We start from the raw sequence: 24401 nt of genomic DNA, 5'->3' as shown, positions 1-24401 counted from the left end.
GCTTCAGAAAGGGATATTCTACAATGGATCACATCCATGCCATCAGTCAGGCAATGGAGACAGTACAAGCAACCTATCTATATGGCTTTCACAGATAATGAAAAGCCATTTCATTCCGTAGACACATGAGCAGTCATGAAGGCATTGCGCGATCAAGGAGTGCAAAAGGCATACGTGAACATCTTCGAAAACATGTACAAAGATTCCACACCTACCTTGGTTCTCCCCAAGGAATGTGACAAATTACCTATCAAGAAAGGGGCCAGGCAAGGAGACAAAATCTCACCAACGAAATCCACTGTCTATTTAGAAGAAGAATTAAAGATATTTGACAGGCAAGGCTATGAGTGAGAATCAACGGCGAATATCACAGCAACCTTGGATTTGCCGATGCTCTCCGGTTCAGCAACACTGGGAATGAATTGCAACAAATGATGCAGGACCCTAACCGAAAAGAATTAGAAGTACCGCTGAAATACACAGATGACAAATATAATGTATAATAACCTGGCAAAGGAATAAGGATACCTGATCTCCAGTCAGCCTCTAGAGTGTGTGAAGATCTGCATTTTTATAGGTCTTTTATTCACAGGTGACCTGGTCATAAGAATGGAAACTTAAAGAAGAATAAAAATGGACTGGAGTGCACATGACAGGAATTACCAAATACTGACTGAGCGCTTAGCACTGTCGTTGAAAAGAAAATTGTACAAACCTTGCATTCCACCGATGCTAACATATCGGAAATAAATTTGAATGTTGACAAGGTACCAAAGAATAAGTTAAGGACCACGGAAAGGGCAACGGAACGAAAAATTTTACGGGCAACTTTAAAAGACTGGGAGAGAGTGCTGTGCATCAGAGCGAAAACAGGAGTTAGCCAATATTCCAGTTGACAATAACAAGAAGAAAAATAGCACGGCAGGCTTTGGTCATGCGTTGGGCAAATAACCGGTGGACCTATATAGTTAACGAATGGGTGCCATGAGAAGGGAAGCGCAGTCGATACCAGCTGAAACTTCAATAGGCCAAGGAAATTAGGGAACTTGCATGCCCATGTGGAAATCAGCTAGCACATGACAGGTGTAATATGAGGTCGCTGGAAGAAGCTTTCGTCCTGCAGTGTCATTAAAATTGGCTACTCATGATAATGATGTCTGCCTGCCTGTCTGCCTGTCTGTCTGTCTGTCTGTCTGTCTGTCTGTCTGTCTGTCTGTCTGTCTGTCTGTCTGTCTGTCTGTCTGTCTGTCTGTCTGTCTGTCTGTCTTGTCTGTCTGTCTGTCTGTCTGTCTGTCTGTCTGTCTGTCTGTCTGTCTGTCTGTCTGTCTGTCTGTCTGTCTGTCTGTCTGTCTGTCTGTCTGTCTGTCTGTCTGTCTGTCTGTCTGTCTGTCTGTCTGTCTGTCTGTCTGTCTGTCTGTCTGTCTGTCTGTCTGTCTGTCTGTCTGTCTGTCTGTCTGTCTGTCTGTCTGTCTGTCTGTCTGTCTGTCTGTCTGTCTGTCTGTCTGTCTGTCTGCCTGTCTGTCTGTCTGTCTGTCTGTCTGTCTGTCTGTCTGTCTGTCTGTCTGTCTGTCTGTCTGTCTGTCTGTCTGTCTGTCTGTCTGTCTGTCTGTCTGTCTGTCTGTCTGTCTGTCTGTCTGTCTGTCTGTCTGTCTGTCTGTCTGTCTGTCTGTCTGTCTGTCTGTCTGTCTGTCTGTCTGTCTGTCTGTCTGTCTGTCTGTCTGTCTGTCTGTCTGTCTGTCTGTCTGTCTGTCTGTCTGTCTGTCTGTCTGTCTGTCTGTCTGTCTGTCTGTCTGTCTGTCTGTCTGTCTGTCTGTCTGTCTGTCTGTCTGTCTGTCTGTCTGTCTGTCTGTCTGTCTGTCTGTCTGTCTGTCTGTCTGTCTGTCTGTCTGTCTGTCTGTCTGTCTGTCTGTCTGTCTGTCTGTCTGTCTGTCTGTCTGTCTGTCTGTCTGTCTGTCTGTCTGTCTGTCTGTCTGTCTGTCTGTCTGTCTGTCTGTCTGTCTGTCTGTCTGTCTGTCTGTCTGTCTGTCTGTCTGTCTGTCTGTCTGTCTGTCTGTCTGTCTGTCTGTCTGTCTGTCTGTCTGTCTGTCTGTCTGTCTGTCTGTCTGTCTGTCTGTCTGTCTGTCTGTCTGTCTGTCTGTCTGTCTGTCTGTCTGTCTGTCTGTCTGTCTGTCTGTCTGTCTGTCTGTCTGTCTGTCTGTCTGTCTGTCTGTCTGTCTGTCTGTCTGTCTGTCTGTCTGTCTGTCTGTCTGTCTGTCTGTCTGTCTGTCTGTCTGTCTGTCTGTCTGTCTGTCTGTCTGTCTGTCTGTCTGTCTGTCTGTCTGTCTGTCTGTCTGTCTGTCTGTCTGTCTGTCTGTCTGTCTGTCTGTCTGTCTGTCTGTCTGTCTGTCTGTCTGTCTGTCTGTCTGTCTGTCTGTCTGTCTGTCTGTCTGTCTGTCTGTCTGTCTGTCTGTCTGTCTGTCTGTCTGTCTGTCTGTCTGTCTGTCTGTCTGTCTGTCTGTCTGTCTGTCTGTCTGTCTGTCTGTCTGTCTGTCTGTCTGTGGAAACGTCAACCCTGTGGCCCAAGTGTTCAACCAGCTTGGGCCAGAAGGTATGTGCTGGTAGCCATAATGCCACGGTGGTCGCTCCAACGTCGTCATTCTTGCTTTGTGATCTGACAGCCATCACGCCGTCGTAGCTCCTTCTACACGATTCCGATGCCTAAGCTTTCTGTTGACACACTAGGCCTAAGCTCGTGGTCGTGATGCCGTCGTGGTCATTGCGTCGTCATAGCAGTTTTGTTATTCGGTTCTCGTCATGCCGTCGTCTTCAAGCTTTCTACGCAAACGAAGAGGCCGACGTTGTCATATAATGGGCAATCAAGGGAGGTATTCAGTAACAGTCCACCTAATGGACTTGTCCAGCATCTGCTGTTGAGGTTCTGATGGGTTAGGCTGGGCTTCGCGTCGGCCGCAGTGAGGCGCCGCAGCCAACCAGCACGTTAGCAGAAGACGAAATGTACAGTCGCGTGCAATATGACTTGCATCACCCTTGTTCGTGGTCGAAGGTGCTCCAGGGACACGCGGTGGCTCTGATAGGTGAAATAGCGGTTCAGTAAATACCGCTAATTGGAGCTGTGTTTAGGTATGGAACTTACCCTGTGTCTGCGCAGCCGTACAGTCTTTTTAGCCCCTCCAACCACGGGCACCGGTGTTGCACGTCATATTGCACGTGACTGTACATGTCCACTAGGGGGCAGTTATCCTCATTCCGTCGTCATCTTACTGTAGTTTTACCATCTTCATCGCCTCAGATGTCATTGCATCGCCATCATGCCATGATCGTCGTACGGCATCCGTCATTCCGTCGAGGTCAATGCTCGTCATTCTGTCGTAATTATGCACCTTGCTTAAGTTGAGAATATGCCGCCATTGTCAGGCCACCATGTTTATGTCGTCGTGGTCGTGGCATATTCGTCTGTCCAGCTTCGTCATGCGAATCTCCTCGTGTCATTCTCATCATAAAGGCTGCATGACATACCCGTCGTCACATATATGTCATCATACACTTGTCATCTCATTGTCCTCATACCTTTATCATGCTGTCATCGTAACACAGTCATCATTGTGCATTTGTTGCCCTACCATCTTCGTGATACCATAACTTTGTTATCATCATCATTCTAACTTCGACGTCTGACTCTCGCCATGCTGTCGTCATCACGCCATTGTGTCCACACGGTAATCGTAGTACACTGTTGTTATTCGTCGTCATCACTCTGTCGTTTGAGCATCATGATCAATAACGTACTTTCATCCCATGGTTGTCATGTTGTCGCTATACTACCTTCGTCTCTACATCTACGTCATCTGGTCCTCGTCAGTGTATGGTGATCTTCCTGTCGTCATAAAATTGCAATTATGGCGCCATTTTACTCTCATCACCATCATTGCGTCCTTGTCACACGGATGTTATCATGCATCCATCGTCATACCGCTGTCTTCATGCCATCGTGCCGTCATCGTTATTCCACCTTCATCACTGGCTGTAGTTACGCTATCGCCCTGATAACTAATCTTTCTCCTATTGTCCTCATGTTGTTGTGACACGGTCGTCGTTATACCATTGTCATCATTCAAGTTTCGTCATATCAGTGTCGTCGTGTCGTCGTCATCATATCATCTTTTTCGTTCCATCGACGTCATTTCTTCGTCAGTCAATCATCGTCACAGCGTCTACGCCGTGCAATCGTCGCCATGCCATCATGCTCAAGGCCAACCTTGGCAAATGAGTGGAGCAAGCAAAGTGGGGCGATACTGGAATATGAGCACATATCGGAAGCAATGGAAATCTCAGAATGACTGATAGATTTGTTAATAAACGTAACTTCAGAAAAACGGCGTTTTGTTACATTGCTTGAATGCTAATCTCATTACCATTGGCAGTAAGCGGGAGACGGGTTCTTCCGCAATATTTTCCTGCTCCTTTTTTTTTATTTGTATCCTAGTGAATTAGAACAGACGTCGCAAATGCGTGCCACACAAATTAAATAGGCGCTACTTTAAAGTCACGCTTGCCCCTCGTTCTTACATTCATTTCTCCCTCCCCCCGTCTATTCTGTCCCTTCAGAACAAAGCACTTCAGCTAACTGAGAAGCGTCAAGCTGTTATGCTTAGTACGCCTCGGTTTTGTAACCAGTTTCTCGCTGTAAGGTCTCCCGGAAGCACAAGGTGCTTTTTTCAAGAAATGGCTGCAGACAGCTGTGCGAAGGGTCGTTTCCGTCTTATCCACGATAACGAGACTGCTTTTTCTGCGCTTCTGGCGCGCTCGGCCTCACTATTGCCTTTTATAAACATTGAAATTCGATGTTGGATATCTCTGATTAGGTGGGAGTTTCAAGATTCAAAAGACAAAATGGGGCTGCAATAACGTTTACTGCCTCCAAATCTCACGCACAAACATTGTCCCAGAGAGAGAGAGAGAAGACAGAAAACGCAGGGAGGTTAGGCTGACACGTGTCCGCTTTGCTACCCTATGCTGGGGAAAGGGTATGGGGATCGAAGAAATTGTGGGCACAGTTTTGCGCACACTTGTAGGTTCGTACCGCGTCTATACACGGTTGCCAAGACCTATCGACTTGAGGTATTTCAACAGCGCTTTCGTGACTTCCTCTACTATGAATGCGTACGGCCATGGTCGAAGGATCTTCATTACTGGAAATGGTCTAGAGTCCAGCTCGTTCAATGCTGTGCGGAGAGCTTCACTCTCGACGTAGTATTGTCCCCCAGGTTCTAATGAACGAAAGGAATGACCAATCTTTGTTTGATATTCTTCCGAAAGTTACTTTATTGGCAGCAAAGTATGGCCACCTCGGCTAACAACTTCTATGCAATCACGAACGTTCGGTACGCTGTTGACCTTTTGTGTTAGACCTGTATCGCCTTAAAAACATCCTGTATAGCTACTACGCATATACATAAAAGAAAGCTCGAACTAATTATTTCCCGAAAGCAACAGTACGTCCATCTACCTGAAAGAATGACAAAAGGGGCAGAAAATAGAAATGAGAAAACAAAAGATGCAGTCTCACTTGAAGTGTGGATTGCAATAGCAAATTAGCATACAGCAGTACGAAGTAAGGATGGTACTTTTATAGGCCGTGCCAACTGCTGAACTTTCGCTTTGTAACTAAATTATTAAGCATGGTGTCTGCGTGCTCAGCAAACATGAACACGGCACACTCGATGACTGTACACGCTCACTGTCAAAACGCTGACACGAGGAAACGCGGCAGCAGGACCGAGCGAAGTAACGTTCACAATGTGTATCGCTTCAACGCAAAGCCAGCGCCGAGGACACACCGCACGCAGAATAACTACGAGCCGCCGACGTGCCGAGACTCTAACCCTAACACAGATCACTTTCAAGATACGACCTAAAGACCGTGAGCAGCCGCCACATGCGCAGTTGCAACCAGAGACATACCGTGCCCTTCCATCCCTCCGTCACCCCGGCGACTCGCAACGTTACCTTCCTCGCGCGCGAGAGAAGGCCGGCGCGCTTCCTCTTTGCATTCATACTTCCCGCGTGGGCGAGATTGACCCGCAATCGTCGGCTTCCCTCGCACATACAGCGTAGGGCGCGAGGTGACGTAGTAATCGCCCGAAGATTTTATGCAGAATCTCACGGCGACGGCGACACCGACGGCAGAAATACGTTTTCAGTGTCCATATAATGTCTATCGCAATAAAAACGGCAAACAATCAAGAAGTTACACTGCAATGCGTCACGTCTCATACACCATATTGCGCGACCAACCTAACACAACTGCATCTACTCGTTGCTCTATCCTCGATCTCCGCATGCTTTCTCATCGTACCACTTGTGCATTACTAATTTCTGAAGTAATGTGTGAGCGATAGCCCAAATTAAATGCAGCGAGTGTGCAACAACTATTTTCACTTAACGACATAGGAGTCTACGAAAGAAGCACGAAGACAATTTCTAAATGGAAGAATGGGTAGGAAGGCATTTATTTCCGCACGCGACAATGATATGGTAACTATTTTGCTTATTTAATTCATTTCTCAAGTTATAGCCTACGGTGCAGTTGTTGCTCTGTTTTCTTTTGGCCAACACTTACTGCGCGTTTTAAATGCGTAGGTAAATTTTCAAGTACCCTGCAGAGGCATTGATAGAGCTTACTTCCGCAATCACACGTAAGCTCAATCGATCTCTATACAGAGCACTTCATAATTTAATTTGGCATTTAACAATGTACAATGCGTGATGCTATTTAAGTTAAAGCAACCCTCGAAGGTTCTCTTGGAACACCTCCGAATCAACGGGCCATCACACTTGGAGCTGTTATTTCACGCAGGAAAACATAGAGCCCACAAACTGCAAGAAAGAGGCCAATAAACACCGTGAACTACTTTTCTTTTTCTTTTTGTGGGCTGCGTAGGTTCGAACACCAGCGGAATTTATCTTTTATGCGGTCAGAGCCGGACCCTCGAAACTCTGCTTTATACAGGTGGCGTTGGCTGAACCTATCAGACATGAAAACTAACGTATATAGACTGACATCTTGTAATGCATCCTGACACAAAAGAAACGAAAAATAAGAGAACACTATCGCTGGAAGCACGTGAAGTCATATAACATGGAGCCTATGATTGAGGACTGATCATTATAAACTGTATTACTCAAATTTTCCGTTCAACAGTGCTCAGGTTTTGTTCTTTTAGACTAATCAATCGTTGTCAACTTAAAAAGCAAGTGTCTTCTGGAATGACAGATGGCGAGAACAACCTGATGTGCTTGTTTTGACGTCAACGAAGTGAGCAACATTCACTATACTGCACGCTAGAAATATTACTGAGCTGTTAACAAAATCGAGTGATTAGTTCTTTCAGCTGCTTTTCACTCACAATGGACGCTATTTGCTAGAGCCCCAAGCGAACACAATTTAGTTAAGCATAATCATTGAAACCCGAATGCCGTTCAACTGAGTGTTCCTTCCTAATAAATAAGTGCCATTTCTCTAGTGACTGTCATGTACTGGAAATATGACAATAAAAATGGGGTGATTATGTTATCAAAGTAAACAACAATGCAAAAAGAAGAATTTCATGCTTACATCTCCTGCTTAAGTTATTCATTCGTTTTGCCTTTAGAAGCAATGAGGGATCTTTGAGCGATCATTTTCCTTCTCTACGAGCAGAAAAACTGGCTCTTGAATAAACCTTATTACTGGAGGGACGCCTGTTATTTGTCAGCTTTCATGATTGACCACATGCCATACGAATCGCATTCGCGCCGAATCATCTTTGTAAATATGGTGACAGATTTCGCAGGTAAGCTTTGTGGGTGCTAGGCTAATGAAAATGGCATTATACGTGTAGTCGCAGCTCCGTGCGGGCCAGAACGTGAGCCTTTATTTGTCGGATAATGTCTGTCTCAGATAATGGCTTCAATGTAAGTTAAAAAAAAAATGTTTCATCACCGCAACGCTATCCACTATAACATCACTTTGTTAGCGAACGAGTAAAACAGAAAGACAGTGAAGGTAACCATAACTGAGTCACAAAGCGCGAAACATGCTAGAGGCGTAAGGCATTGTTGGTGAGCTTTCTGGTTATGTTATAACTTGTTGTTGGTCCATTCCGGCTTCACAGTTTTGGCACACGTTCATCCGAAACAATGTACGAATGAAATTGGAAACATTTCTTCTTGTTTCGCTGGCTTTGCTCCCTCTGCCTCTTCACTTACACACCTTCTTCCTTCTACCTCTTGGCCATGTTCTTGCGCTTTCAAATACTGACTCAGTCATGCTTTCACAGCTCATTTTCTTTAGGGCAGGTCAAGCCCACAAAGACACTGACGGCGAAAGAAAAAAGGCAAGAAAGGCACTTGTTTGTATTGTTTGTCTTCTTTTCGCCGTCCCTGTCTTTGTGCTCTTGACCTGCCTTAAAGAAAAGGATGGCGTATCAACTAGCTCAGATCCGGACCCTTGTTCCCACTTCACTGAGCTATTTTTGCCGACTGTTCGATTAAATTCGCAGTTCCGAAGAGCTGTGAAGTACTGTTGTCCTTTAAAAGCTGTCAGTACCACGCACCCGTCTTCGGTGCTTTTATTTTCCTGTCCGTGTGCTCTTAGTTCAGTGGCGTATGAGAGAAAAACTGATGAAGTTCCTTTGGCAATACCTGCGATGTTTTTTCTAGGAAACACTTGTTAGCCAGCATTCGCACAAAGTAAAAGAAAGATATACTGGAAACTCACCTAACCAAACATCCTGACATCTTCCTTTCCTTTGGTAACGACTAGGAGAGAAGAATATGGATGGCATGAAAGCGGGCTCTATGTGCAAACCAAGTCTTTGCTCACACACAATAAAAAAAAATATGAAGAAAAGAGGGCGCATAATAGGTTTCATTACCCACGCCTACATGCCGCTCGCTATCTGAAATAATAAATGCGACGTAAACACCACACTTCGAAGGCTGCAATTCCCACAAAAAAAGAGCGAGGTCTCATCGTAGGGAAATTTGTAGAATGTGATCTTATTGCTTTTGATTGATCTTATTTAATATATGTGTAGTGCGAGTACAAAGAAGGCGGGCCTTATGCAGTAAACAAGATAATCCAATAAGAACACAGTCTAAGACCATTGAAAAGAAAACAAAAATAATATCTCAGGATAACAAGAAAATGTTGACATCGCCATTCTTTTTCTCTCTACCCCAGCAAACTTATGCCCACCATGTCTCACGTCGAAGCAGCGGATTTCGTCTCGGAGTCACCGTACGTTTAATTTGTTGCTACGCCAACAAGATTTGGGCTTCAAAAAAAGAAGAACAAAAAGAAATGCACTTATTTTCTTACATTTTGCAAGCTTGTCTTATTTGCATATCAGGTTAATTTATTGCACAATTGTAGCTTGGTAAGAAGATATCCTCCCTTCAAATGCCCACGCATTCCCCTTTTCTGTGCAGGAAGTCAATTATTAAATGAATCTGCTAGGCGATGTCCCGGTTTGTAGCGAGAAAAGGTTTAAAAAAATTGCGCGATCGATTCTTAGCGATTTAGAAGCATGGGCTTCGTGACCTTTTGTCATTGGCTTTGAGGAATATTTTATTTATCCATTTCGATGGTGTGAACAGAGGGGACGGTACCAGTATCCTGATTCAGAATGAAACAAATGTTTGCCACCGTGTTTTATATCGTAGTTTAATGCACGTATCCTTCAACTCGCGAACAATCGTAGACTTGATGCGTCCTTTCGCGAAGAGTAGAGACTACTAAAGAATTCAATACTACCCGCAACTGGAGCCCGCAACCTATAGCGGAAAACAATTTTGCAAGATAGCTTCTGAGCCACTAAGAAGCATACGCTTCGTGACCTTTCGTCAGCCGCTTCAGCCATACTTTAATTATCCATGTAGTTCCTGTGAAATTATGTGAAGGGATCTGTGTCGCGATTCAATATAGCACAAATGTTTGGCAGCTTGTCTTTGATACCGGACTTTTAAGAAACACATCCTACAACCCGCGAAAAAGCGAATACGTCCTTATGCGAGGAGTACGGAACGGTAAACTATTCGAGACTACTTACTGTTGCTGCTGGCTGCTCACAATGTTTTCGCGTGGGCGACCGCACTCTGCTTAAAGGTCGCAAGTTCTGCGGGCCTTTCGTGCGAGTGGGCATGCTCTTGAACTGCATGTGGATCGTGCACTAGGGAAAAATGAGCAATGCGTTTCACATCTGGTCGGGTGAGCTTACTGAGTTTGTGCAGTGGTTGTTTACCTCGATAACTTCACTTAAACCTCTCTTTTCATTTGAGACCCGTTTCAGTACGAAATCCTTTACAGTTCGAGACATTTTTTCAGTTCTCTCGCCTGATGGTGATACTGCGCTCGCTACGCTACGTCGTCTTCTGGCTATGCCCTGAGATGTTGCTTCCTTTCAACTTATTTAAACAATGACGTCAGTGGCATCTGCCCAGCGCTTTTCTTTGTCAACGGAAAGTTGACCTTCTTCTAAAAATGTCCTTCTCCTGATCAGGGTTCCCTGTGATTAATTGATCTAGGTAAACGTACACTCCTTCAGAAACTGTCGACACTGACTAGCGCTCCTAAACTCTTGTTCCTTTGCCCGACTATTAATCATTATCATTGTCTAACCATCAACCCCACTCTTACGCTCTCTCTGTTAAGGTCCTGAATCATTTGTTCTAGCTCGTCTGCATTGTTGCTGAATAGAACAATGTCATCGGAAAACCGAAGGTTGCTGACATATTCGCCGTCGACCCTTCCCAGCTTAATAGCTTGAATAGCACGCAGTGAATACCATTGGAGATATCGTGTCTCCATGTCTGACCCCTTTGTTTACAGGCATCTTCTTGCCTTTCTTGAGTAGAATTAAGGCAGCTGTAGAATCTCTGTAGATATTTTCCAAGCTATTTACGGAAGCGTTCTGTACTCCTTGATAACGTAATGCTTCTATGACTGCTGGTATCTCTACTGAGTCAATTCCCTTTTCGTAATCTATGATACCCATATAGAGAAGTTTATTGTACAATGCGTATTTCTCGATAACCTGATTAATGACATGGATGTGATCCACTGTAGATCATCCCTTCCTGAAGCCAGTCTGTTCTTTTCGTTGACTGAAGTCCTGTGTTGCCTTTATTCTATTGGAGATTATTTTGGTAAATAATATATATAGTACTGAGAGTAAGCAAATGGGCCTAGAATTTGTCAATTCTTTAACGTCTCCCTTTTTAAGGATTAGTATAATGCTTGCATTTTTCCAGTCTTCTGGGACCCTTGCAGTCGATAGACACCTCGTATAACGAGCCGACAGTTTTCCAAGCGTTATGTCTCCTCCACCTTTGATTAAATCGGCTGTTATTCCATCTCCTCCTGCCGTTCTTCCTCATTTCATGTCTTGCAAGGCCCTTCTCACCTCATCGCTAGTTATGGGGGGAGTTTCTGTATCCTTATCAGTATACTGTTTCTAATGGAGGTATCCTGACTCCTCTGAGTATTGCACAGTTCAGCATAGAATTCTTCCGCTTCTTTTACTGCATCTTCGAGATTGTTGATGATATTACCCTGCTTATCTTTCAGTGCATACATCTTCGTTTTTTCTGTGCCAAGTTTCTTTCCCAATAATTTCAGGCTCCGTCCATTTCTTACAGCTTCTTCAGTCTTTCTCACGTTAGAATTTCTAATATCACTTATTTCCGCATTATTGATCAGTTTTGACAGTCGCTCAAATTCTATCTTATCTCTTGCGTTGGACACTTTCCTTCTTGTCATCTCTTTATTAGGTCCGTTGTTGCTTGGGAGAGCTTGCCTACTGCTTGCCTTGGTGCCGTGCCCACCACTTCAATTGCTGCCTCTGTAGCCAGCCTAGTTACGGTTTCATTCCTTATCTTTATGTCATCTTCATCTCTCTGTTCTAAGGTTGCATATTTGTTGGCAAGCACAAGCCTGAATTCGTTTGCTTTTGCCCTTACTACTTCTACGTTGACCTGTTTCTTCTTGTCCAATTCACTCTTTCTGTCTTCAAATTGACGTGAATCCTAGCGCTCACTAACCTATGATCAATGCCTTTTACGCTACCTTTCACTTCTACATACCGAACTATGCTGGGAACAACGGAAACTATGAAATCAATATCATTTCTTGTTTCACCATTAAGGTTTTTCCAGGTCCACTTTTTGTTGCTACGCTTCCTGAAAAAGGTGCTCATTATTCGAAGCTTATTCTTTCTGCAAATTCTACCAGCACCTTCCTTCTAGCGTTCCTAGAATCGACGCCGTAGTTGCCAATTGCTTGTTCACCAGCTTGCTTTTTTCCCACTTTTGCATTGAAGTTGCCCATTACTAAAGTATACTGAGTATGCACTTTTATCATCACTGTTTCAACATCTTCATAGAACTGATCTACTTCCTCATCTTCGTGACTGGATGTTGGAGTGTAGTCTTGTACTACCTTTAATCTATACATCATATTAAGTTTGATTACGACTACCGCTACCCTCTCATTCATGCTGCAGAATTCCTCAATGTTGCCCGCTATTTACTTATGAATTAGGAATACTGCCCTGTATTGCTTCTTGCCAAGAAGACCTCTATAGCAGACGACATGTCCGTTATTCAGCAATGTGTAAGTCTCACCAGTTGTAAACTCACTAAGGCCGGTGATATCCCCAAACAATGTCTGATTGTGCCTCAAAGAGTCCTGCTAAGCTGGCCTCACTGGAGAGGGTTTGGATTTAAATTTGCAAGGGACAGTTTTCATTGGCGGCCTGTCCGGACCAAGAGATTCTTAGCACCCTCTGCTGCGTTACAGGTCGGCCACCGCCTTGGCCAGGTGCTCCGCAGCTGCTTGGAACTGAGGGGCGTTCGGTAATTGAGTGTGTCATTTGGGAATGAGTGGCCGAATACTGCACCAGGGAGGCCAATTTCTGTTCTGTTGAGGTATTGTCTTGTTGAAGCTTAGTGGGGTTTCCGAATTTGGTTGTACCTGGATTAGTATAGCCCCGCTCTCTCTGGGCATCTTTTGCCGGTCACAGGCGCCACTCCAAGCCTGCAGATGTTGTGCACTGGAGGAGGTAAATTTCAAGCTCGCTATCGTAAAAAAGGGGTTATTATACACTCTACTTTTGTCCTCTTTGAGAGATACTTCAGGTGACGTTAGGCGCAGGGCCCTACGCCTCAAGAATTTGATATTCACTGTGACATGGTGTCCCTGTCCCGCTTCTCTCTATTGGGACACCTGTTTGAAAATTTATGTTATGGCCCGGTCAGTGCCATTGAATTAGGCAGTTTCTTCCATTTCTGCAGTCGCCGTTGCCGTGAGGTTCCGTATAAAGTCCAAGGGCGATGAAATCGTCGCCGCCCGCCGTATGCAGCGTGTGCGAGTGAAAGCTTGCGTGCGTGAGCCAGCGAAAAGGGCTAAATATCACGAGTGCGAGTGAGGAAGGTGGGCCGGAAGTGCGCCGTGTCCTGTCGCACGCGAGGCACTGGGGTGAGGCGAAGGAGGGACATGTTCTGTTCCGGCCGGCGGCTGCTGCTTATGGCATGGCCGTGCGGGTACCGTATCAGGAAAGCGATATGCGATGTTTGCAGAGTACGCGTAGTGCCAGTAGTTTCGTATGCGCTGTGCTTTCGACGTTTCGTTCGCGCTGAAGCGAGAGATACAGGAAGGTCAGTTCGATCGCTGCTGCTGCCACGATTCCTTACTCCAGCATTTTGACAACGAGCTTCTGCGCTCATCGAGTGAGATGTGTTCATGGCTACCTGCGCGTGCCCGACATCCTGCTTGTTAATATACACTCTAAGAAAAAAGAGAGTAAAAAGTGAGTCACGGCAACTTGACTCTCTTTTTTCTTCCGAAGACCCACTTTTACGCGAGTAGAGTCAGAAAACAAGAGTCAACATTTGCGCATGGGTCGTTTGACTCTCAATAGCACGCGAAGAGTCGTCGTGGAAGATCGCCATTCCTCTGATATTTGAGATGAGTCTGGCGAGAGAAAGATTTTAATGAAGGAGAAGAAATACCAGATAAACTCTTCTGTTTTAGGCAGGCCCTCAGGTTCCTGTCCTGGTTGTAATGCGGTGTATCATTCTTTCATCCTTGTCATGTTCTGCAATTACTTCGAACTCTATATATTGATTTTCCTTGACCATGTTTGTTGATACCTCGCACGCTTAAGCGATAGCTGGTTTCCTATGCTAAGGAAGACCTGGATTTGCCACACTGGAGTCTGACCATAAGTAAATCTAAAAAAAAGTATTGGCTACTAAAGAGAGCACAGCAACGAGATAACAAGTTCAGTAGGCGCCCTCAACAGTGTCGATTGTAAGTGTAATTCCGCGGCTTAAAATTAAATTTTGAAAATTTAAGTTCAAAAATCAAGATCTTGTTAGGAGGCGCACGGTAATGGAAAGCTGCAGATTTATTTTCAGCAGCTCGGGTTATTTAACGTGTACGGAATACACGGTATACGCGTATTTTCGCATTCTGACCCCGTTGGAATGTGCCTGCCGCGGTTGTGGTTGGACCCGTCACCTCGAGCTCAGCAGCGCAACACCAAAGCCACTGGGCTACCGCAGTGCGTTGCATTCCGCGACCAGAAACAAATATTAGTGTACGCAACACTGCTTTGGAACCCCCTAGAAATATAAAAAACAATAACACAGCAGTTTCAGCCCAATGCTGCATCAACCACTGCACGAACTATTGCACGAACCAAGGTTCGTAGTTTCATCGGCTGAATAAACTGCAGTAAACATTCGCTTACTCCTGAAATTAGCAAGCACTGGGTCACGCGCGCACGTGCAAACATCAACAGATCTCACTCAATGACGGCGAACACTCGCTGTCACAGCGTTGGCGTGATGAAGGGCGCGAGCAGAGCGGACCGAACGCTTCTGCTGCCTCTTCCTTCAAAGCGTCTCCGAAAATTTGCGCTTTCTAAGCCCCCCCTTACCTTCCCCCCCCCCCAGCTTTGCATCCATAGGAAATTATCTCCAAAACAGAGCGAGGGTGGCGCAAGACCGGGCTAGAGCAACGGCTAGAGGGGGAGAAGCGCGCTAAACTAGCGCCTCCCTCTCCCGGCTTGCGCGCGCTTTATCACGTGACCTCCTTAGCCACTTGTCAACAGCGCGGGATGGGATCTTATCGCACTTGACTTTATACGTAAGCTCGCAGTAAAACCGACAGATATATTTCAACGGTTGTGCCCATATAACTGCTATCGTAAAATTCGCAATGAACAGAAAATTTTACTGAGGACCAACAACGCTGCTTCTCCACGTCGTGATACAGTGAACGACATTTCGGGAAAATGTGTTGCTAAATCTCCGTCAAACACTACGCTCGCATTCGGTGACAGCGGAACGCAGTCGCAAGAAATTGTGGAGAAAATACCGGAGTTCTGGCAGCTTCAGGTGCACTAGATTATTCAGTAACGTCGGCGGCTTTGTAGTTATACCTTACATCAGAGCAAACTGCACTCGACAGAGATCAAGGGCAGCCGCACCGTTATAGCTAAGCAAATTAAGAACAATTACGCCGAGTCTTCCCACTTCGAGCACGCTCCGACAGCCCAACGATAGATATTTCAAACGTAACCGCACTCGGACGAGCAAATTTTGCTTCTGCGAACTGAACGTAGCGGGTATTTCAAGACGCACGTTAAATTCACGGCTGTTTCATTCGAGAGCACTACTTACGTGACGTAAAATTATCAGTGAGCAAAACAGTTTTTGTTTCAACGCAAGGAAAAAAAACCGAAACTAGTTGTGCGGATTCAAATGATCCAAAGCCGAAGCCGTCAATAGTATGACGCCATTTTTCAGTTGTGTTGCATCTCGCGCGAGTACGTTGTCGTCGAGTGGTGGTTCTTTATTCTATGGAGTGGTTCTGAAAGCGCTGCGTTAGGGGCGACTGCAACCAGGCGTTGTGGCAAGTTACGGTGGGAACTTCTGTCCGTGCTGTGTGATTGCGACGAGGACGACTGCCGCCAGCAGCGGCGTGTCGCCGATTTCGTCTTTGCCGACATCGAGCAAGCGCAGCTCGCCGGAAGTGTTGCGTTTTGCACTGCATTTTCCTTGTGATATGGGAGATCGCAACGCAGAGACGACCAGATGCATACGAAAGACTACCAGCGGAGAGTGACCTGTGCCATAATTCTCTTAACCTCTCAGGTAAGCACATCAGCTTTTGTTCCGAATTTACAAACGGCGCGTAATCGGCCCTTCCGGCACGGCTACATTTTGCGCCACGTTTCTCTTGGCAGTTCACAGACGTTTCTTAGGCATGCGTGGGCGTATGTATGCGACAATACTACTGACAGACGGAAGCCTCAGGATAGCATATGGAATTATAGCAAAGCTGTACTGCCATAGATAAAAACCTTTCTTAACGACTCCAATGACGAGTGGCCTGTCGCATCGAAAAATCCGTAGAATACCAAGTACTGCGTAACTTGGAAGTGTAGTGTGACCAGTGTGACTTTCGCTGGCGAAGACAGGTTGTCGAAAAAACAGTAGTCTATTCTGAAGATTTACTAGCGCTTTAGATATATTACCGCGAATAATAAAAACGCTACCACGCTGTATGGCAGTGTCAGGCGATGTGGCACCACAGATATTTTCGTAGCAGTAAGGCGGCTGCATGCACGAGCGAACAGACACAACCCTTTAAAAGCGCTGAAACAGAACAAATTAAACGTGCATTTGGCGTCAAGTCGGAAACACATTGGCTTACAGTATAAGCCGATGTATAATGCTATTATTTTTTATGTCATCTTTATTTTCACGGTTGTAAATATTTAAAAGCATGAATTTGCTGCAACCTTTATATAGGAAATCCTACTAGGCGCACAAAACCTGGCTGTGTTGTGTAGAGAATTTGTGCTATTCCTATTGGATTTTCTATTTTGAGTCCGGTGTTTTATGAAAAAGAGGATCTTTTTATTTGTAGTCTTAGGTTAGTGCAGATATTTGGCAAGCAGAAATGAGTTGATTGCAAAGTTGTATCTCCCGGTGAGCTGCACATGAATCCAAGTTTATCCTGTCTTGGCTATTGTAAGGTGCATATACAGTAAAAGCTCGTTAATTCGAACCGCAAGGGGAAGCCGCTTCAGTTCGAATTAACGAAAGTTCGAACTAACGAAAGTGAAGGAGAGCAACAGTACAATGCGATTTGGAAGCAGTAAGGCATGTCAGAAATTTGGCGTGTCAGAAAGTGATGGCGTGTGCCGCTGGCGCACGCCATCTTCAAGTCGAAGCTCTGGGTCCGACTGTGCCACTCCACCGATGTCCACCGAAACGAACGTTAGCCGCGGCTTAACACTATCACAATGATTCGCGACGGCCGATACCTCCTAAGCTGAAAACAGAGGTGCACAACCGATGAAGACTGCCGAGACAAAGACGCTGAACATGTGAAGGTGGCGAAGGCCCTGATTCGTTGGTTCTTGATTGCAAGCGCAGCTGCGACGTACTTGATTCGCTGTGTTTTGGCGCTTGCCGTGCCATCTCCGTTCAACATTAGCAGCTGTACAAGATTTGCAAAGCCTCCGAGATTCGCAACGGGCAAGAAGTCTTGGAGGTTACGTAGAACGGAGAGGCGGCAGCCGCCACTGCCTTCTGGCTGACACCGCGTCGGTTAGATTTTTTCCCGATTTTGCCTTCTGTCGCCGTTCACTCCGTTTCGGAGGCAATACAGCCTTGTGTGTAGGCAGTAGGCGCTTTTCTCTGGCCGTGTGCCAGGTGAGCGTAGTTCGAATTATCCGTGAGGGAACCTTCTCGCGTTCGAATTAACGGACTTTTTTATACATAGACTTTTGTGGAGCTTGGCCGGACCAAATCGTACAGTTCGAATTATCCATAAATTCGAATTATTGAAGTTCGAATTAACGAGCTTTCACTGTAACAATTTTAAGTATATACAGCCGTAGTTGGCTTTGTCACTGTAGCGTATTTTGTAAAAGTAGAATGCTATGATTATTTTACGGTTTTCATGCAGAAATACCTTTTTTTCTTGTACCAAGAAACGCTCACATCATTGAATGAAATGAGGTGTGGTGTATTTTTCTACTAATTTAATAAAGGAAATTTCGTCTGCGGTGCATCAGTGATTAGTTTACTTTCTTTTATTAAACAATGCATTATCTCCACTGCTACTGCTGTTGTTCTTTGTATCTTTGTAATGTTGAAATGTAGTTTATTTTAGGTATTCAAGAAATGGCAACATCCAGAAGAAGACGCCATCTTATCCAGCACGTTATGGGTGAGACAGATCGTAGCAGGCACTTTTGCATATCTCATTAGCATATGATGCTATTTGTTTTAATTTTTGTGTCCACTTTCCTGGCCTTTTTCATTTCAGCATTATTGTGCAAAGGGTAATACTTTTACATCTAGATAGAGTAATCGTCCAAAAGAGAGAAACATGGCTGTAGGAGACGACACACATAACCCTCCTTTGTTCGTATCTCTATGTTGCGCAGTTACTCTGTCATTATCTACCAACAAGCACAAATTCTTCATCAGCTACATTTACTAATTCTCCGTTATTACAATTTAATTGATACAACATTGAAAGTACAGAGGTTCACAGGAAGACAGAGACTTGAAATGATAAGAGCCGTAGAACAAGGAGCATCGCTGGAGCCAATGTTTCGACAAAGAGAAGGAGATAAGTTTTCTTGCCAAACATTGGCTCCAGTAAAATTTCTTGTTCTATCACTATTTACGATTGAAAGACAGCATTAGTGCTGTTGCTGAAGTATTATGCATTATGGAATAAAAATTTGCAGGGTTAAATGTCAGGAATGTGAAATTTCTTGTGTATTTTATAGCTACAGCGAAAGCCAGAAAAACAAGATGTAGAGAACCACATTGTTATTTGTCACTACCCAGTTTGGCCAGCTTCATTCAGAGCTTGCACTTTGTTGCATTAATGACCACTGGAATTCAATAATTGAATTACTTCGTGATTTACTTATATTCAGAGATATTGAACTTGTTTTATTGCAGCTTAACATAGTGCATGTAAACAAATATACAATGACATTTTAAGAGGCTTGCAGTTGACTAGCAAATCACTTGATGGTATGTGCTCAGGTTACCATTGAGCTTCCACGCACAAATCGGATGCACATTTTTTTTCATTGCTTGGATTTTCATAAACATAAGTACCATTTCTTCTTTGTCGATGTTCTAGTTGTGTTGTAGGACCTAACTGTTTACATTTATTTGTATTGGTATCCATGTTACACAGACAGCTGAATTGTTCTTGTAAACTGTGACATGGTAGGACTAAGAGCGTTTGTGCAAATTTGCTGCAGGTACACTCTGGTGGCTCCCGCCCCTGCATCCTACGACCACCGTGTCCTCACTATGTTCACTAGGGAGTGCGAAGCCTTTGGCGGCTCCTGCCACTGCGTCCTGCCACCACCGTGTCCTGACTACGTCCACTAGGTCCACTAGCCTTCGTGATGATGCCAAGCAGGCTGGAAGCTGACAGAAAGATCGAGGTAAATACATGTAATTAAGTGGCAAATTTATGAGTGAAGTTGCTTGTAGCCACTCAGCAATGAAAGAATTAACTTCGAAGCACTTTAGACTCCCTGCTGTCGGTGTAGGAATGCTCAAGTCCATCCATTTTGCCTTAGCCGCCAAGAGGCTATGTGGATTAGACGAAATGCGATGCAAATTTTGAAACTAGTAGGAGACCACTTGTACAATTTTTTTTCTTGCTTGACACAAAACTGCTTTGATAAAGCTTTGGCAATTTAAAAGCAATACAGTTTACTTTCATACATGTTATTGGGCATAAATTTACTAGGACTGCCTCAATAGTAATTATGCCGATAAACTTACACCAAAACTGACTTTTTTTGCTAGTTCATCCTCATCTCTGTGCACTGCTGCATAATTTATCTTCCTGAAACCAGTTTTTGCATGCAGCACAAGTCCTAAATATGTGGATTACATAAATTTGCAGCTTTTGCTGTAAGCGAGTTCTATGAAAATAAAGTTAATAGGCCATTTTGTCCATTTTTAATGACCCATAATAAACTGAGCAGTGGCTAATAAGCAGTTCAATTTTTGGTGTAAGGCCTCTCTTTAATGTCCTGAAAAATTTGGCCCCCTTAATGAAGGAACCAATTTTTTGGCTATGCCTTTTATGATGCATAGTTTTGTGCGTTACACAAGTATTTCTTGAAATTAACATTTGTCCTATATTGAAGGGCCTCCAGTTTTTCGAGAAGAAATTTCAAGTGGTCGTGTGCCAGGTCGGGACAGCTCGCATGAAATAGCCTACTTACAGAAATAGGGAGGGCCATACCCGCCGTGGTTGCTCAGTGGCGATGGTGTTGGGCTGCTGAGCACGAGGTCGCAGGATTGAACCCCGGCCACGGCCGCCGCATTTCGAGGGGGGTGAAATGCAAAAACACCCGTGTATTTAGATTAAGGTGCACATTAAAGAACCTCAGGGGGTCGAACTTTCCGGTGTCCTCCACTACGGCGTGCCTCATAATCAGAAAGTGGTTTTGGCACGTAAAACCCCATTATTTTTTTTAGGGGGGGCCCAGTACACTTGAATTTATGTTAGGATACTATTATTGATCTACAAAAGATGGAATGGAACATTCCGTCCTATAAGCAGCTCTTCACATTCATTTACACTTTTGCACATCTGTATACCTCAAGTTTGGTGACCTGTGTCTGTTTTCATTATCTGCTATGTGCCGATGGTAAACTTCAGGTTTGCCCTATGATGGAGAATATTTTGTTGCTTATAGATATGGATCTGTGTTTTTCAGGTTGCCTCGTAATTTTACCCAAGCCGTGCCACACACTTGGGCCAGGCCTCTTGCAAACAACTTATAACCAGGCTCAACGCATGATGTCGAGTGAGTCCGGAGATCGAGGCAACCTGCTGTGCAACCAGCGTGCAACCTTTGGTGACCCTCAACATGTTCCACCTATTTCACAGCTGCACTCAGCTTCCACCTATCCAAACCGCATCATCAGCTGTGGTCACTCATCGAACCATGGATGAATGTTGGGGTGGAGTGATTTGAAGAGACATTCTTTTTGTCTCTTCAAATCCTTAGCAAATACTTGTGTTATTATAATTATTATGTGTCTTTAGTGTCTAGTTTTTAATGGTTCCTTTCTATTAGAATTCTCGCCATCGATTCCTGCTATTATAATGTATGTCTGCCTTTATGCACAGTTTTTCATAGTTCTTTTGTACTTGTCTATGTAATTGATAGGTTCATACTTCTTGTTATACAGAAAGCTACAATGCAAACTTACGGCATGTTTTTCTTCCTTTTGATAATATACAGCGCTGCAAAGTGTTCAAGAAATGTAACCCAACGTGGGCTCTGGTGCAGGGAAAATTTAGGAGCAATATAGAGTACTTATTTCAAACACCCATTATTTTTGGAAAAGTAAAGAATATAGGAGCACAAAAAAGAAAATATTAAACTAGAGAAACACGAGTTCCCCTCATAAGTCTGATAATAATGTGACTTCCCTTCACTCCAAAGATACCAGTAATATACTCGCATACAAGGTTTGAAACAAGAAAGCTATGATGCCCTTGGCATTTCTCAGTGCCTATTTGTCACACTGACGAATGTCAAAGGCATCGTAGGTTTCATGTACACATTGGTTGTGTTACACTTTTGAGTATTGCATTTCTCAAACACAAAGGTTTACAGCAGTGCTTTAAATAGCAAACGCATTTCCTAATTTATTAGTGCAAGAGGAACAGTACAGATCATGTAAAAATTATTTTACAGACTATATGTCCATGGATGCACGCTTCTGATGACATAGCAGTGACGTGGTCGTGGGATGAATGACTTTATTTCAGATTTAAATATTGGCTTCCAGGTTTGGGTTAGTCTCCTACACTGAATAGTCTAGGTCAGAGCCCATTTACTAGAGAAAGTGAATTAAACTAGGAATTATAAACATCAAAAGATCTTGTTTAGGAAATTAATGTGACAATCAGCAAGGTTCTTTGGGCATTCATTTCCAAATTTGTAGGATATATTTTATGACTGGTTTCATTGTGAGAACAAATATTTATTTATTGTCACACTAGAGTTGGCTGCCCCCATTTGTATACAACCCCTTTACAGGCTAAAAATTCAGTGTGTTACCCTATTTACTCGCATAATAATCGCACTTTATTGTAAAAAAATTGACTCAAATTCAGAGATGCGATCATTACGCTGGGTAAATTTCCCACAAAAAGAACAAAAATATATCCTCTGGCATTTGCTACGGGATGACAACAGGTCAACAAAGAGGTGGCTGCTTCTGTATGAGCCCTCTTGAGCACTCATTAAAATGATTGGCTGTCACTACACTCTGCAGCTTATCTATAAAGTAGGGCTGTGTGAATACCGAATGGTAAATTTCAAATCGAATTGAATAAAAAAAACGAGACGAATGGAACGTGGAATACCGTATTTACTCGCATAATTATTGCACTTTTCTGAGAAAAAAAATGATGCAAATTCAGGGGTGCGATCAATACGCTGGTGAAATTTCTGGCGAAAAGAATTTTTTTTCCGTCCCGCATTTGTTACGGGATGACAACAGGTCAAGCAGGCGGCTGCCGCTGTAGAATGGCGCTGTAATAGTGTGGGAGACCAAAACAAGAATGGTGGCCGGCAGAGCAAGCCGAACACGCCGAACACGATTTTTTTTTCTTTTCGTGAGCACATTACGTGCATTCAAACAGTTTCTTCCGTATCAGTAATGAATAATATCGGCACGTTTGCGGCAATTACATAGCCATGTCCACTTTGAGGGGACAGAAACAGATGGGCGCGTTAGCTGCCTGTGACATAGGAACACATGGCGGGCATGCTGCGTAAACTGCGGCATTTGTCTTGACCACTATCCTAATATGGCACGTTTCCGCTAAGGGTGGGCGAATATCTTAGCTGCGTTACAAACGTCGGCGAATGAATAGGGTACACTTCTAACGTATCGCTGTAAACGTGGCTGCTATCATTGCCACTCGCGATTTGTTGCATGCCCACAAGTGCAGACGAGAAGAAACGAAAGATGCCTTTTTTGTTGTTTTTGTTGACCACAACCATTACAAAGCCTACACATAATAAAGGCAAGTTTGGTTGTAGCTTTTTTTTGTTATATAAGTGCGGAAAGTGATGGAAGGAATGAAATGGGGCATCTGCTTAAGAATGTTTGGTGCGTGCAGACTGCTTGGTTTGCCTTGAAGAGTTGTTCGCATAGCAGTTGACAGATGGTAAGCGCGATCATTATTATCTAGACTTGGCACATGACATATCGCTGCGGCAAGTTTGGGGTGCAATCTTACACGAGAAATACAAAAATTGAATTTTGACATCAGAATTTAGGGGTGCAATCATTACGCGAGTGCGATCATTATGCGAGTAAATACGGTATTAGGTTGTTTTTGGTTTTGCGCACTCAATGTTAAGGGATGCAAATGGTGACATACAACAGAAACAAAAATGACTAATGAATGCAAGCAGGGTGTGGGGCTTTTTAGGCAGATGCGTGCGTGTGCTATCTATAAAGCTCCCCATGGTATGCCTGAAGGCATTTTCTAACACTTTGGTAGAAAACACTTACACCTACTTATTAAGGGGAAATACTCCTCAAAACAACTTTTTTATATATTTGTACTAGAGATTTGAATATACTGTCATTCATAAAGTGTTTTATTAGATTTGAATTGTCATTGATTTTTGTGTAGCTGCTGTTCTTTAGTTATGGCCCTACACAGTGGCAAAATAGTCTTGTGGGCACTTTCCTGTGTATAAAATTTTCAGAAATAGCTTCATGCTGTATCTTATTTAGCTAGGTATATACTGCAAAGTGATGACACCTATCGAAACGGCTTGTACAATTACTGGAACTATGCAAAAAATATTAGGCCACATTAAATAATTTTACAGATTGCAATTTCAATTAGATATCAGCATTCTGCATATCTTGAATAGTATGTATGCCAAATTTCGTTAGTATAGGACAATTATAAGTGCATAAGGTTATTGTCATGCTATTGTGAGAAAAAGTTTTTGAAGTATATTCTAATTTTTTTTCACAATAGCATGAGAAGTATGCAAGATTAGTAGGCAGGCCTGTCTGCCTGCCTACTAATCTTGCATACTTCTAGTAACTTTACATGCTGTTTGAATAGACATTGGCACTTTGCAGTCTACAAAGAGCTGAGTTAGCTGCAGCACACTGCTTTTTGTGAAAATTTAATACACAAGAAAGTGCCTGCAAATATGACTATGTATTTTGCTGTTGTGTAGGACATAACTCGAGAAGCAGCTAAACAAAAACTAATGGAATATATAAAATCTGCATGA

General features: G+C 43.8%; 1 long non-coding RNA gene across 1 annotated transcript; it reads left to right on the top strand.

The window, feature by feature from the left end:
- The first annotated feature begins 16184 nt into the window (after positions 1 to 16184).
- LOC135910422 (uncharacterized) lies at positions 16185 to 19409 on the top strand. Its single transcript, XR_010567063.2, has 3 exons — positions 16185 to 16200; positions 18233 to 18289; positions 19350 to 19409. It is a non-coding gene; the product is annotated as an uncharacterized lncRNA (long non-coding RNA).
- Positions 19410 to 24401: the final 4992 nt, after the last annotated feature.

Source organism: Dermacentor albipictus, chromosome 5, assembly GCF_038994185.2.
Source record: "Dermacentor albipictus isolate Rhodes 1998 colony chromosome 5, USDA_Dalb.pri_finalv2, whole genome shotgun sequence".
NCBI lineage: Eukaryota > Metazoa > Arthropoda > Arachnida > Ixodida > Ixodidae > Dermacentor > Dermacentor albipictus.
This window is presented reverse-complemented; position numbering and strand designations above follow the sequence as displayed.